Raw genomic sequence first — 13,146 nt, forward strand, 5'->3', positions numbered from 1 at the left:
TTTCTAAAATATAATCAGATCTATATGATATCATTATAACAAAGCTTCAATGTTTTGTAGAAATTTTGGCAAAACCTTACCTGTAAATAGGATCTCTTGAAAATTCTACAATACAAAAATTTCCATAAAAATCTTATATCAATTGGGAGCTCAACTCCTTCAACCAACAAGCAGTATATATATATATATATTAAATAGAAACCCTAGCTATAGTCTATGTAGAGCATCTAGTCATATTTTCCAAAATAAAATACACATAAATTGTCATTACATCAAAAGGAGGGACTTCCAACAACTCTCCACTCAGCACATGTAAAAGTTCTCAAGATCAATTTGAGGATCAACGTCAGCTAAGGTATCCGAGACCAAAAAATAATTTTCCAGTGAATAACGTCCCAACAATAAATAATAGAATATAAATAAAATGGAAAGTTTGAAATAGTTATGTAAGTTAAAGAGACAACAATTTCTATAAAAATTTAATAAACTTCATAATAAAATGACTCTATAAAATTTCAAATAAAATCTCAAATCATTGAATTATAATAGCAAATGATAATATCATTTAATTTCAAGAAAGCACATAATTAAAATAAATATTTATAAATAAATTACTAAATAAAAATCAATGAAAATAAAATCACTAGATAATTGGATTTAAAATTATAGGGACTTATTAGAATAATTAACAAATGTGAATGAAAATAAATGTGGACACACAGTCCATGAGGGTAAGTAATCAAATGTGGCTCATGTCACGAAAATAAATGTGGACACACAGTCCACGAGGATAAGTAACCGAACGCAGCTCGAAGCCATGAAAAAACGTGAACATACAGTCCACGAGGGTAATACTAACCAAACACGGCTCGAAGCTACGAAAACAAACATAGGCACAAGACCCACGAATAACAAACGTGAGAACAAAGTTCACAAAAATCGAACTAGCTAGTCATTAACCATGGCGCGCCAAGGGCTAACGGAATTGCCATTAGCAACAAGTGTTCTGTATGAAGTCCCATTGGAATTCATTTTCAAACATGCGAGAAAGTCATTACTTTCACAATAAAATTTGTTCTTCTCAATATCAAACTCGCATGGACTATTTAAAATATCAATCCTTGTAAATATAAAAATTCACAACTAATGTTTCATAAACTTCTTCACCAATTTCCAGGATTGTCTTTATTGAATAAAAGAGTACTAAAATTTATAAAACCATTTTTTCATCAATCTTGTAAGTATGTATCATGATAACTTCAAGAGCTCAAGAAATTTAATTAACAACAATAATCAATGCTAGAGAAACATATATTAATAAATGTAAATTTGTTGAAAATAATATTTGATAAAAGAAAATTTGCAAATATATAAATTGATTGGAGCATTACGCACTTACCCGTAGTGCTTCTAATGTTTGAAATTCACTTCTTACAACTCCAATCGAGTTACCCTTCTTATAATCACCCTATAAAATATAATAAGATCTTAATGATCTTTACTTTTAAACCAACTAGTCCCTTTTTTAAAGAGAATCCACTCAATAAGAATTAATAAAAAAAACTTTGAAGTTTTAGTAACAAATTTTTTTACCAAACATCTAATGTGCAACATCCCAATCCAATTCAATGTAACATATAACCTTTAATTCTCTTGCCCAACCATTTTTAATCATCCAAGTATGACTTCTAAAATAATAATATGCTTTATAAAGTTTCAACTTTGCAATTCTCAATAATCCAGAGTTCAGATAAGATCTCAATAACTTTTTAAATAAAATCCTTTGCAAGAAGGAAAAAAACCAATCTAGATTTACAAATAACAATGTCTAAATATTATCATTCATGTCACTAATTTCTTCCATAATCCTTTAGCCATACCAACTTATTTATTCTCTTAGGCTTTGCATCAAACACTTTTTGGTGCATTATTTTTGACCATACAATTAGAATTTTCTAACCTTCTATCTTTTATCCAACAATTTATCAATAATCATACTATCCCTAAAAATTTAAACATTTACATACAAGTTCATAACCAAATTCCTTTAATTTGCAACCTACAAGTTAAATTCATGGATTGATGACACCCAATTAAATATACTTCTCATAATAATTAATGAAGTTTCAAAAAAACATATAAAATCAAGCAAAATTCTCCTAAGGGGCATTTTATCGAACACCTTGTGAGCATGAATCCTTTAGCAATTACCAGACTTCCTTTCCCTCAAATTTCATTTTGCAAATTTTCTAATATCAGTAATTAAAATAATCTAACTCTCCCAGTTATATCCTTCAACATATATAATTTTTTTATACTCGAGAGAAATCAAGTTTCCACTTCACACTACTCACGGTTCTGCAAAAAATGGAGGAAAAACTCACAATCTTAACCCATAAGCATGTCACGCAGCAACAAGGAAGTGAGAGATCAAAGCTTTTTACCCCCACAAACCACCCATAGCACAAAAAAGGAAGGAGAAGAACACGGTGAAGAACAGGGGAGGGAAAAATTTTATTTCCTGGATATAGCATTGATGGAGGAAGGAAAAGAGGGGGCTGACAAAAACCTCCAATAGCAATTACAAGATGCTTGTCCATACACCTCCCCTCCAACGACCTCCTCTTCTCACAAATGACATCGACGATGATAGGAGGAAGGAAGTTTTGATTTGTTACAACAGCTAGAAAGGAAAGAAATGAGGAATCACAGCGAACACTCTTAAGCATGCGGCGAGTTGATCGAAAATGGGAAGAGGGCGAGGAGGTCTAAGAGAAACGTCGAGCACTCTCACTTTGCTAGAATGATCGAGAGAATGAGGAAGCAGAGGATGAAAATGAGTAATGCCCCTATGTATGTGTCTCAGTGTCTGCCATCTTTTATTTATTTTTTTAAATAGGGGTAAAATGGTAATTTGCTAAAGGCTGAAGCAAAAGGATAAAATTTCTCACTATTGGCCCTTGAAGGTTCAAATGGTGGACCAATTAAATAATTGGTTGCATAATTTCCACTAAAACAACTCTTCTTGCTAAATTTGCTCCCAAAACTAATAAAAGTACTCTTAAAATATATTATTACCTCTTAAATTTTTCTTAAGAATTATGGGTACAAGTACTGAGAACAAAATACAAGTATATAAGGGCTAGTCTACTAAATGTTAAATGAAAAACGGGAGCATCTATCATATAGAGAAGTATTACTAAAGTCTGGGAGCCCTTCCAATAGGGTTTAGGGAAATACATTATATCAGGAAATCAGACTTCCTTTTGGCTTGATGGATGGCTGCCTAACAAACAACCCCTATTTAATTTGGTGCTATCAAATAGAGAGTTCATTGATTTAAATGAGATGGTTAGAGATTATATTCTTCCATCAAGTGGATGGAATGTTTTCAAAGTGGTACCTTGGTTACCGAGAGAGGTTGTGGATCTCATTACCAACATTAGAGCCCCGAGTGATGAGAGAGGGGAGGATAGACACATTTGGACGCATTCTACTGACAGAAATTTTTCTATAAAATTTGGTTATCTTTCTCTTATTGCAAGTAAAGGGGATAGCAAGGAGTCTTTATTGGAGACATATTTGGCATTGGAGGATACCGGAGAAGGTTAAGATACTCTTCTAGCAAATACGCATGATAAAGTCCACTCAACAGATCTTCAGATAAGTAGAGGATTACATGTCAACAAGTCATGTCCGTTTTGATGTAACGAAGTAGAGGATACAATGCACCTATTTTGTGAATGCTGGCATGTTAAGAGATGGTGGAGACAATATGTTCATACAGACCTAAAGGAAAAGTTTTTCAAACTACCACGTAAGGAGTAGATAAGCTGGAATATGTCAGAGTGAGTGGGAAACTCTGTTATGAAGATTGTTCTATGGGATGTTTTTTTTTTGCCTATAGTTGGAATATATGGCGAAGCAGATGTTTTGTACTTTTCAATGACCGTGAGGGAGAAACCTATGAGGAGCCTCACGATTTCATCTATAAGGTGGTAGCTGATTACAAACTAATGGGCTAACTATAGTCTTATAAATTCAAGCATGGGATACTTCATGTGCAAGATAAGGCCTCGGGATGCGATAAGCCTGAAAGTAGACGGCTCTACACTTAGAGATGGGTGTAGTACTTGTGGTGGTGTCATAAAAGATACCAATGGATCATGGATAATAGGCTTCAACCAAAGACTTGGGCATGTTCTTGTTACAATTTCTAAAATTTTTAGCATTTATAAAGGCTTGGAGCTATGTTAGTTGAAAGCTTCAAGACTGTGGAGGTCTTTTGTGATTGTGTGAATGCGATATCAATGGTCACAAGGGACAACCACAACTATCATCCTTTCCAAGATATTATTAGCTCTACTAGAAAACTTTTGTATAAAAATGGTCTGTAACTTTTAATTTTATAAATAGGGATGAGAATAAAATGGCTGATTATCTGGCTAAGTCTAGCCATTCCATGTGTCAGTCTTAAACTTTTTTGATTTGCCACCAAATAGATAGTTACTTTTTGGGTGGCCTGTAGGTTTGTTAGATGTTTCTTATTTTTTTGTCTAGATTCCTTGTTGTTTTAGGTTGCTGTTTTGATTTTCTTCCTTTGTGAATGAAGTTTCAATACTTACTCAAAAAAAGAATTGAAAAGATGCGGAAAATAAGTTGGAAAGGGTCTGCCACGCAACACTTACACAACTAGCACAATGCCCAATGATCAAGAAAGATTTACACAGCTTGCGCGAAGCCCATTGATCAAGCCAGCACTATAGATCAAGCCGGAACTATTCTTGTAAACAGTATTCCGGATGAGGAGCAGATATTGAACCATGACCTGCTTATGGCTTATACTATTTTGTTATATAAGATATATTGATATTAGAGAAGGAAAATAATATGATTTATTATAAATTTTATATTTAATTTATAATGATATATTAATATTAATATTTTTTTCTTTATTACATAATAACCTAATAAAATATTTTTAATTGAAAAGATATGTTAATTTGAATAAAATTTAAGGGAACAGTCAAAATTGAAATTTGAAGAGCACGAAAATGGAAAAAAACAAAAATCTAAACAACAAAATAATAATAGAATAGAGGGAAGTAACGATGACAAAGGCAAGTGACTCTTTTTTTAAATATATCGTCAAAGGCAAAAGCCTAGATTTGAAGAAAATGAACTTTCAAATGCTTGTTTAATTAAATAGGTACGTGATCACTAGGCCTCCTTGCTTTCCTTAGACTCAAGACTGATAAATGAGTCTAAATTCTGAAATATTGAGAAGAAGAGAGCCTCATCATCACATAAAGTGAAGATAAACCACATAAAGAGTCCAATTATGAATAAGGCCCTCAAAGTCCAACTGTGGAGAAGGATCATTGACTCATAAATGGTTTCAGCAAACACATTGAATGATTTAACGTGCCTTAGCTTTCGACCTCTTGGTTGCTTCCTACAATTTATTTTGTTGTTTACATGTTATGAATATGAATTGTATGACTATTGAAACATTCCCAGTAGTCCATTTTACAGACCATTGAAACATTCAATATTGCGGCAAGTTTTTGGAGGTTCCAACTTCCGAATAATAATGGTGGGAAAATCTTGAATAGAAATTTGTTCGTTTTGATAGCCAATGTCACACAAAATCACCATCCCAAGATTAATGAAATCAAGCTTTTTGCTTTGTTTCAATGTCACAAAACAACCATCCAAAGATTTTTTTGAAAATGACATGGCACTTTGTGAAGTTAAGGTAGCATTTGAATTGATGGATTTGGATTTTAGATTTCAAATTTCACATTTCAAATCCATGTATTTAAAATTCTTTGTTTGAATAATTTACAAAATTTCAAATGAAAAAGATAAATGAGTTAAGATTCGAATCAAAACTAAAAAATTAGGAATGACAAGTTTATCTCTAATTTTTAATCAAAGGAGACAATAATGAAATATGAGAAAAGATAGTAGAATCATAGAAGTATCAATAGAGAAAAAATGAAGAAAATGAGATGTTTGAAGTAGCTGAAATTTTGAATAAATGGGATGTAGAGGAAATTTGAAATTACCAAGAAACTGTAATAAGAAATAGATTTGGATTTACATCCAATCCAAATTCATAAATTCTTTTATATCTGGATTTGGATTAAATTTAAATCAAAATTGCCATTACTCCAAACGTTATGAGAGTCTTTTTTGGACTGATTTTTTAATAGGTCTTCTCTTTTAATTTGCGTATTTTTTATTGCCTTTTTTTGTGTCATATATTCTCTGTGTATCATATATATATTGAACTCCATGTACGTATGAAGACTTCGGATACTCTAGGGAACCTTTGCATATGTATATCAAAAACTGATTTCGTATGGTTTATACAATTTAATTTATACAATTAGGTCTCATCTCAAAACCTTCAGCTTCGTTAGAAGCAATTAACTTCAAAGTTTTCTATCATCAATTCAGGAAACTTCTTGCTAGTTTGATTTCATATACACATCCATCCTTGTGAGTTGTAGAAATTTAAGAAAATTAACGTAATGAGCTGTGTGCCGTTAACTTATTTTATTTTATTGCACGGTTTAATATTTTTTTTTAAAAAAAATCTGTGTGTGTTTTTTGTATTTATGTATTTCAATTATTGTTTGGAATCTTAATTTTTTTCTCCATAAAAATACTAACAAAAGGGTAATGTTTATATTTATGTATTTAGTTTTCAAATTAAACTAAACCAACCTCAATTTTCATGGAATCTTATCTTTCAGTGTCATTTTGAAAAACTTTTTTGTTTAAAATCGCAAATCTTATAGTAAATATTTAAATAAAAGACTGATTATGCACAACATAATGTGGCTTTTAAATGTTTTCGTGTTAATTATGATATGTTTTACTTCCTTTTATCTTTACTAATTATTGTATATTATCTTTCTTCTTTAATTTCTAGAGTCTACCAATATGATACGTCATTCACAAGCACACAATTTATAGAAAGCTGTGTTTTCAACGTTAATTAAGTGGTATTTTTCTATGTGAAATGGAGAATGACTTTGATGCCTACTCCCTACAAGTCAAGCACGGCATTTACCATTTTACCATGTACCCACAAATGGATGATAGATATCCAATCCAAGTGTAAAGAATTTTGAGACCAATCAAAGATTTTTTATTGCTACTCACAAGTCTGCCCATCGCTATTAACATTCATTTGGGATACCCTTTATAAATGGCCTACCAAACTTGACCATAAATAGAATAATACAATGAATTTTTTTAATAGAAATGAAAATGAAAATGAAAATATGGTCCAAGAAGTAAAATTATATCCATCATAAAGGGACAAAGCTTTGTCAGTGACGTACCTTTTGGGTTACTCTATTAACTTATACAATGATGTGATAATGAAAATATGGTTCTTGAAGTGATACCAAATCACTTTGCGGGACAAAGCTTCTTCTCATCACTAACATAGTTTTCTCTCTTTCCTTGCATCTTCTTTTGTGAGTTAACTTTTATGTAATAGTTATTTCTATCTTTACCCAACTTACAAGTCAAGCTTGCCTTACACTGCTAACACTAATATTTTTAAATTATTTTTATACTAATATTTTATTATTTGCTTTACTTGCACATTTTCTATCAAATAATGATGATTTCAATAAGTTCATATGCATTCAATTATACAGGTAGTCCCGTAATGCTTATAAACTTATACAAGTTATTAATTAAATTAGCCACGTGTGATGAGAATGAGAGAAAACTCACCAGTTTCTTCCATCAATTTAAATTTCATGTAAATTATAACCAAACGTTTTATAAATAGTAAAATATTTACATTTATAAAACTACAAATGCTGAGTAATAAAGAAATGAATAATTGTCTCATCCAACAATTAAAAAAAAAATTCATAATTGAAAGGACAATGTATCCACGCAAACTTTTTTTTCAATGCTTGCTAGACCTAACCATATCAATGAATAAAGCAATGAAAATGTGGTTTCAAAAGTGAATTATACAACACCCACAGGGACAAATTGACCACAAGTAAAATAATGAAGCCAAAAAAAACAGTGGTCCTTAACCAATGTGATAATGGAAGAAATTATACACCACTCAATTTTCTTTCTCTTCCATAGTCATCAACTTCTTTGAAGGGACAAATTAAATTTTAATATTTAATAATTATTTTTGTCCTCAACAGAAGATATATTGATTTGTGCATTTTCCTCAATTCACAATCACAAGTCAAGCATGACTTGAGCCTTTGCTTTCAAGGATTTAGAAAATTTCAAGCCTTGGAGTTGTGACGTCAAGTCCACTCATTAAGTCAATTAAAGTTTCAATTAATTACCTAACCATCAATTCAAAAAAATAATAAAAATAAAAAACCTCGAAAGAAAGCCCTCTACTTTTGAAGACTTCAGGTGTTTTCATAATTGCAAACAAAAAAATTAAAAATAAATATGGTATCTAATATTTAAATTAAATTTTGAGATTAGAAAAAAATTCGAATTTTTTTAATAATCACAAACCAAAGATATAATTTTGGCACCTTTTATCTCCAAAAAATGAAAAATATTTATAAATCATAATAAAATATAGTTATACAGTTTGCGGGAAAACATGCCTATGTTTGCTGAATGGAAATAAGAAAATAAAAACATAATAGCCTCTGTTAACTCATTTGATTAATTCTTCTGTTTTTTAGTTGGATGGAATACTTTTGATAGGAATAGAAATAAGAAAATAAAGAGTACTCCTTTCGTTATTCAACAAAAAATGTTAACAAAATGAGCTCTGGCCATCAAATCTCTGTTTTATTACCAACAACTTTGCATGTTGCTGAGGGTGTATGAATGTTTTTAGTTTAACTTTTATCTTTTAAAATATTTATTTTTTTTCTTAATCGTTATTTATAATTTATTATGTCTTATAGTTTAAGGTCATTCATTATATTGAAATTTATAGGGATGATCATAAACTTGCGAAGATCTTTATTAACTTGTATTTTGTATGCTTAGATATTAGCAAATTATTTACAGTCACCAATAATTAAGAAGTGACTTGGGTATTATAATTGAATTTGGCAGGGAGTAATTCATGAATATATATATATATATATATTGGCCTACAGTTACTTAGGAAAAAAAACCAATTATTATTGTTGTTGTAGTTGTTGTTGTAATCAGAATCTTAAGTAGTTGTATATCTTTGCTGTATATATTATTACTGGATATATAGTTCATAATTCATGAATATATTACAGCTACTCTGGAAAAATACTTATTCAAGAATTTTGTTCTAACTTTGTCTTCTTATATATTTTTATTTAGATTATTTTTTATTGATTAATATGGAGTATGGACCACTTACCACTTGCTTGTTTTCCTTTCCTTTAGAGTAGAGTACCAATTTGCACTAAAATGGAGAGTGACTTTGATGCCAACTACGTAGTCAAGCATGGTATTTTTCATACACCTATAAATGGATAATAGATATTTAATCCAAGTCTGAAGAGTTTTGATATCCGATCCAATCAAAGAATTTTCTTTTTTATGCCTACTCAAAAGTCTTTCCATTGTTAACATTTATTTGGCCTTGCCCTTCATATATGGCCTACCAAACTTTGAAACCCCGTTGGCTAGTAAATTATCAAAAAAAAAAAAAAGCAAAACAAAACGTGAGGCTAATAAATTATCGACAATTATTGAAAAGATTTGTGTTTCTTATAATTGATTCACCTATTTTCTATTTTCTCTATACTTCATTCTTAACATACATTCGTTTTTGTTAATGTATTTTTTTCATTTTCATTTATATTTTCTTATTAGATAAAAGAGAAAATGACATTTAAAGACCCTATAAGAGTATTACTTATAATTAAAGACCTTAAATATTAGAAATGTAAAAAGATAAAGACCAAAGTACTTACGTGGAATTAAATATATTTTGAGTTTGCTTTTTTCAGCACTGAGGTTTACTTAACTTGATGTGTTTGGTATTTAAAAAATAAAAGGTGAATATTGAACAATTTTAAACATATGGTTTTACAAAAATGTTACAGTTGAAAGTGATAGCCTAACGCGCATTCATTATATTCATATTGAAATTGATAGGGATGGTGATAAACTTGTAAAGATCTTCATTGAATTTTTATTTGCATTTTTATATGTTAGTAAATTATTTATAGTCACCAATTAAGAAGTGATTTGGGTATCATAATTGAATTTGGAGAGTAATTCATGAATATACTGGCCTACAACTACTCAAGAAAAATGGTTATTCAAGAATTTTTGTTTTGACTTTGTATTCTTATATTTTTTTTATTTAGGTTATTTTTGATTGATTAATATGGATTATGTATAGACCACTTGGAACTTTCTGTTTTCTCCTTTTAGATTATTTCCATTAAGAAATTAATTATTCAAATGTTTGCTAAATGAAAGGAAAAATAACAATAAAATTCCTTTAAAATATATAAATAACAATTTGGTCCATTGAAATACCCTAATTTTCATAAAGTCCCTAGGGACTTTTCTATCATTAATGAATTTATATAAATTACCAAATTCTCCTTGTTGAAAATAAATGATTCACAGCTTTCCTTTTTATATTCACAACTTTTCTTCTTAAATTCGCAACAATGTAACAACAAATCCCAACTTCACATGTTAAACTCCTTATTTGTTGTTGCATTGTTGTGAATATAATGAAAAAAGTTATTAATTATTTATTTTTAAAAAAAAATTTGGTGATTTATATAAATTTATTAATGACAGAAAAGTCCCTAAAGACTTTAGGGGAATTATGACATTTCGAGTGACCAAATTATCATTTAGATATTTCTGAGAGATTTTATTATCATTTTTTCATTAAAAAAAATCCAAACCAAACGCATCACCCTCCTTTCCTCTCTCATGTGCAGTCTGATATGCAGAGTCACTTTCAGAATTATAATGATAGCAATGATGGAATGAGTGTGGCAAGTTGATGTGACCAGGGTCTGGAGGAATACAGATTATGAAGCAATAAGTGGAGGACACTGGCATTATATTCCTAATACACAAGTAAACATGTGAATGAAAAGATAAGTGCGCATAATTGTAGTATAGGTTTTAGGACTGCAAGTCGGGCACGTTCTTATGGTCAGCTCAATACTCATTTAAATGTTGGATTATTTTCCAGTAATGTTACGTTATTGAATTGATGTAAAACTACAGTACGTCTCATTATAAGCCAGCAACGTCCATTCATTTCCAAATTGGAATATAAATGGCCACTATGTCTATTCCCATTATAGATTGGGTTCATTTTCCGTCATCCGTGATGTATAACGCATAAAGCCCTTTTCTCTGTCTTCATTTTTGTCATTTTTTTAGGGTAAGTGTTTGAACCGAAAAATGAGTAAGGCACAAAAGCTAGAGCCAATAAGAAAAATAATGTATGTACAAAGATGATTATTTTATGAAGATCATTGACTAAGTAATCAACAAGGAAGGGAAGCCTTGTTCGCATCTCCACTGAGGGGTGCATGATCTGGATTGTCCAGATTAAAATTTAATATCTTTTTTTTTATTTTACATTTTTAAAATAAAAAATTTATATAAATTATAAATTTTTTTAATAAATTTTTTATCAGTTTGGACAGTCCATATTTAATATGAATATTCCACATTTAAAAATGGTGAAATTATATTTTTAAAATTCATTTTAGTTTGAGAGTAATTAAATAAAAAAGTCAACACTTTCTTAAGTGTCTTAGTTTGTCCTAGTTTTTGGTTTGCCTTTGTGTGGAAATTTTTATATAATTTTGTGCAACCTGAAACTTGGTTAATTTAATAAATTCTCCCTTCTAATTATGAATTTAATTCTGGACATGAATTAGATTTTATTATATCATATGCTATTTAATTGAATTATGTGATTTATGTGACATAGGTGGCATGTGACTTGTGCATCAATTGGGCAATTGAGGTCAACACTCCTTGAGGTCAATGGCTGATGGTTTGCATGTGAATTATGATTATTTTGAGGGATTAGATCAGCTAAAATGATGTGGATGACACATGAAAAATTAGGCACACATTGGAATCATCTACAAACCAATAGGAAGTTGCCACCTTGCAAGTGTGACAAGGCTCCCATTCACATTTTAATTTCTTTTTCCTTATTTTAATTAAGCTTCAGCTGATGGGAGACACCAAGGAGCACGCCATTTTAAGCCCCAAATGGGATCCAACACATATCTCATTCATCTTCCACATTCTCTCTCTCTTGTTCATAGTGTTTTTCATTTTCTTTCTTTTGTTCTTCATTTTCCAGCACCCTAACCCCCATTTTCAGCCACCAAACCTCCACAAAACTCATACCATTCTTCTCCTCTCTTCATTTTCGTTCCATCCCTTCCATTTTCACAAGGATTGAAGCTCATTTCCATCATTCAAGAGCTATGGAGTTTGGCCTTCACAAGTAATCACTAGGGTTCTTGAAGATGAAGATTGGCTAAGTTTCTTTGTGGAATCCTAGAGAGATGAAGATGGAGGATGAGTCTTGAGCTTCAAATTGGCTAAGTTCTTTTGTTTCCTATCCTCTTCTCTTTTTACTAGATGGTTAGATTCCTTAATCTAGGGTTTAATCATCTTAGCTTATAAATTCTAATTTGAATTTGATGTTGATGTAAAGAGAGAGGATTGTTTCATTTAATTTCTTCCTTGGACAGCCATGACTGAATTTTGCCACTCTTTGTTTGGCACATAATCTTGTGTTTTTCAATTAGTAAATATCTTATGTTAATATTGCATAATCTTGTGGTGTTAATTCTTGTGTTGTTGAGTAGCTTGACATAATCTTGTGGTTGCTTAATTTATGTGTTTGACCATGGCTGTTGAGAGAGGATTTTGAGTGAATCACTTGGCTAATGTCTTCACCAATTGGTTAATTGAACTAGGGACTTTAATCTAAGACCTAGGGAGGTTAGCTAATTAGGTTAATTGGCTTAGGATAATTTTCTTAAGTCATGACAGCTTTAGTCAAGAGGAAAGGGAAGCTAAACTTAGCCTAATCATGAGAAGATAATGAGTCCAAAATCAACTAATCTCTAGGGTTCCATTATTGTGAAAAGGGAAGTTCATTTCACTCACTTTCACTAG

Source organism: Prosopis cineraria, unplaced genomic scaffold (assembly GCF_029017545.1).
Source record: "Prosopis cineraria cultivar Desert tree isolate PC_DT_omini unplaced genomic scaffold, ASM2901754v1 PC11, whole genome shotgun sequence".
Classification (NCBI taxonomy): domain Eukaryota; kingdom Viridiplantae; phylum Streptophyta; class Magnoliopsida; order Fabales; family Fabaceae; genus Prosopis; species Prosopis cineraria.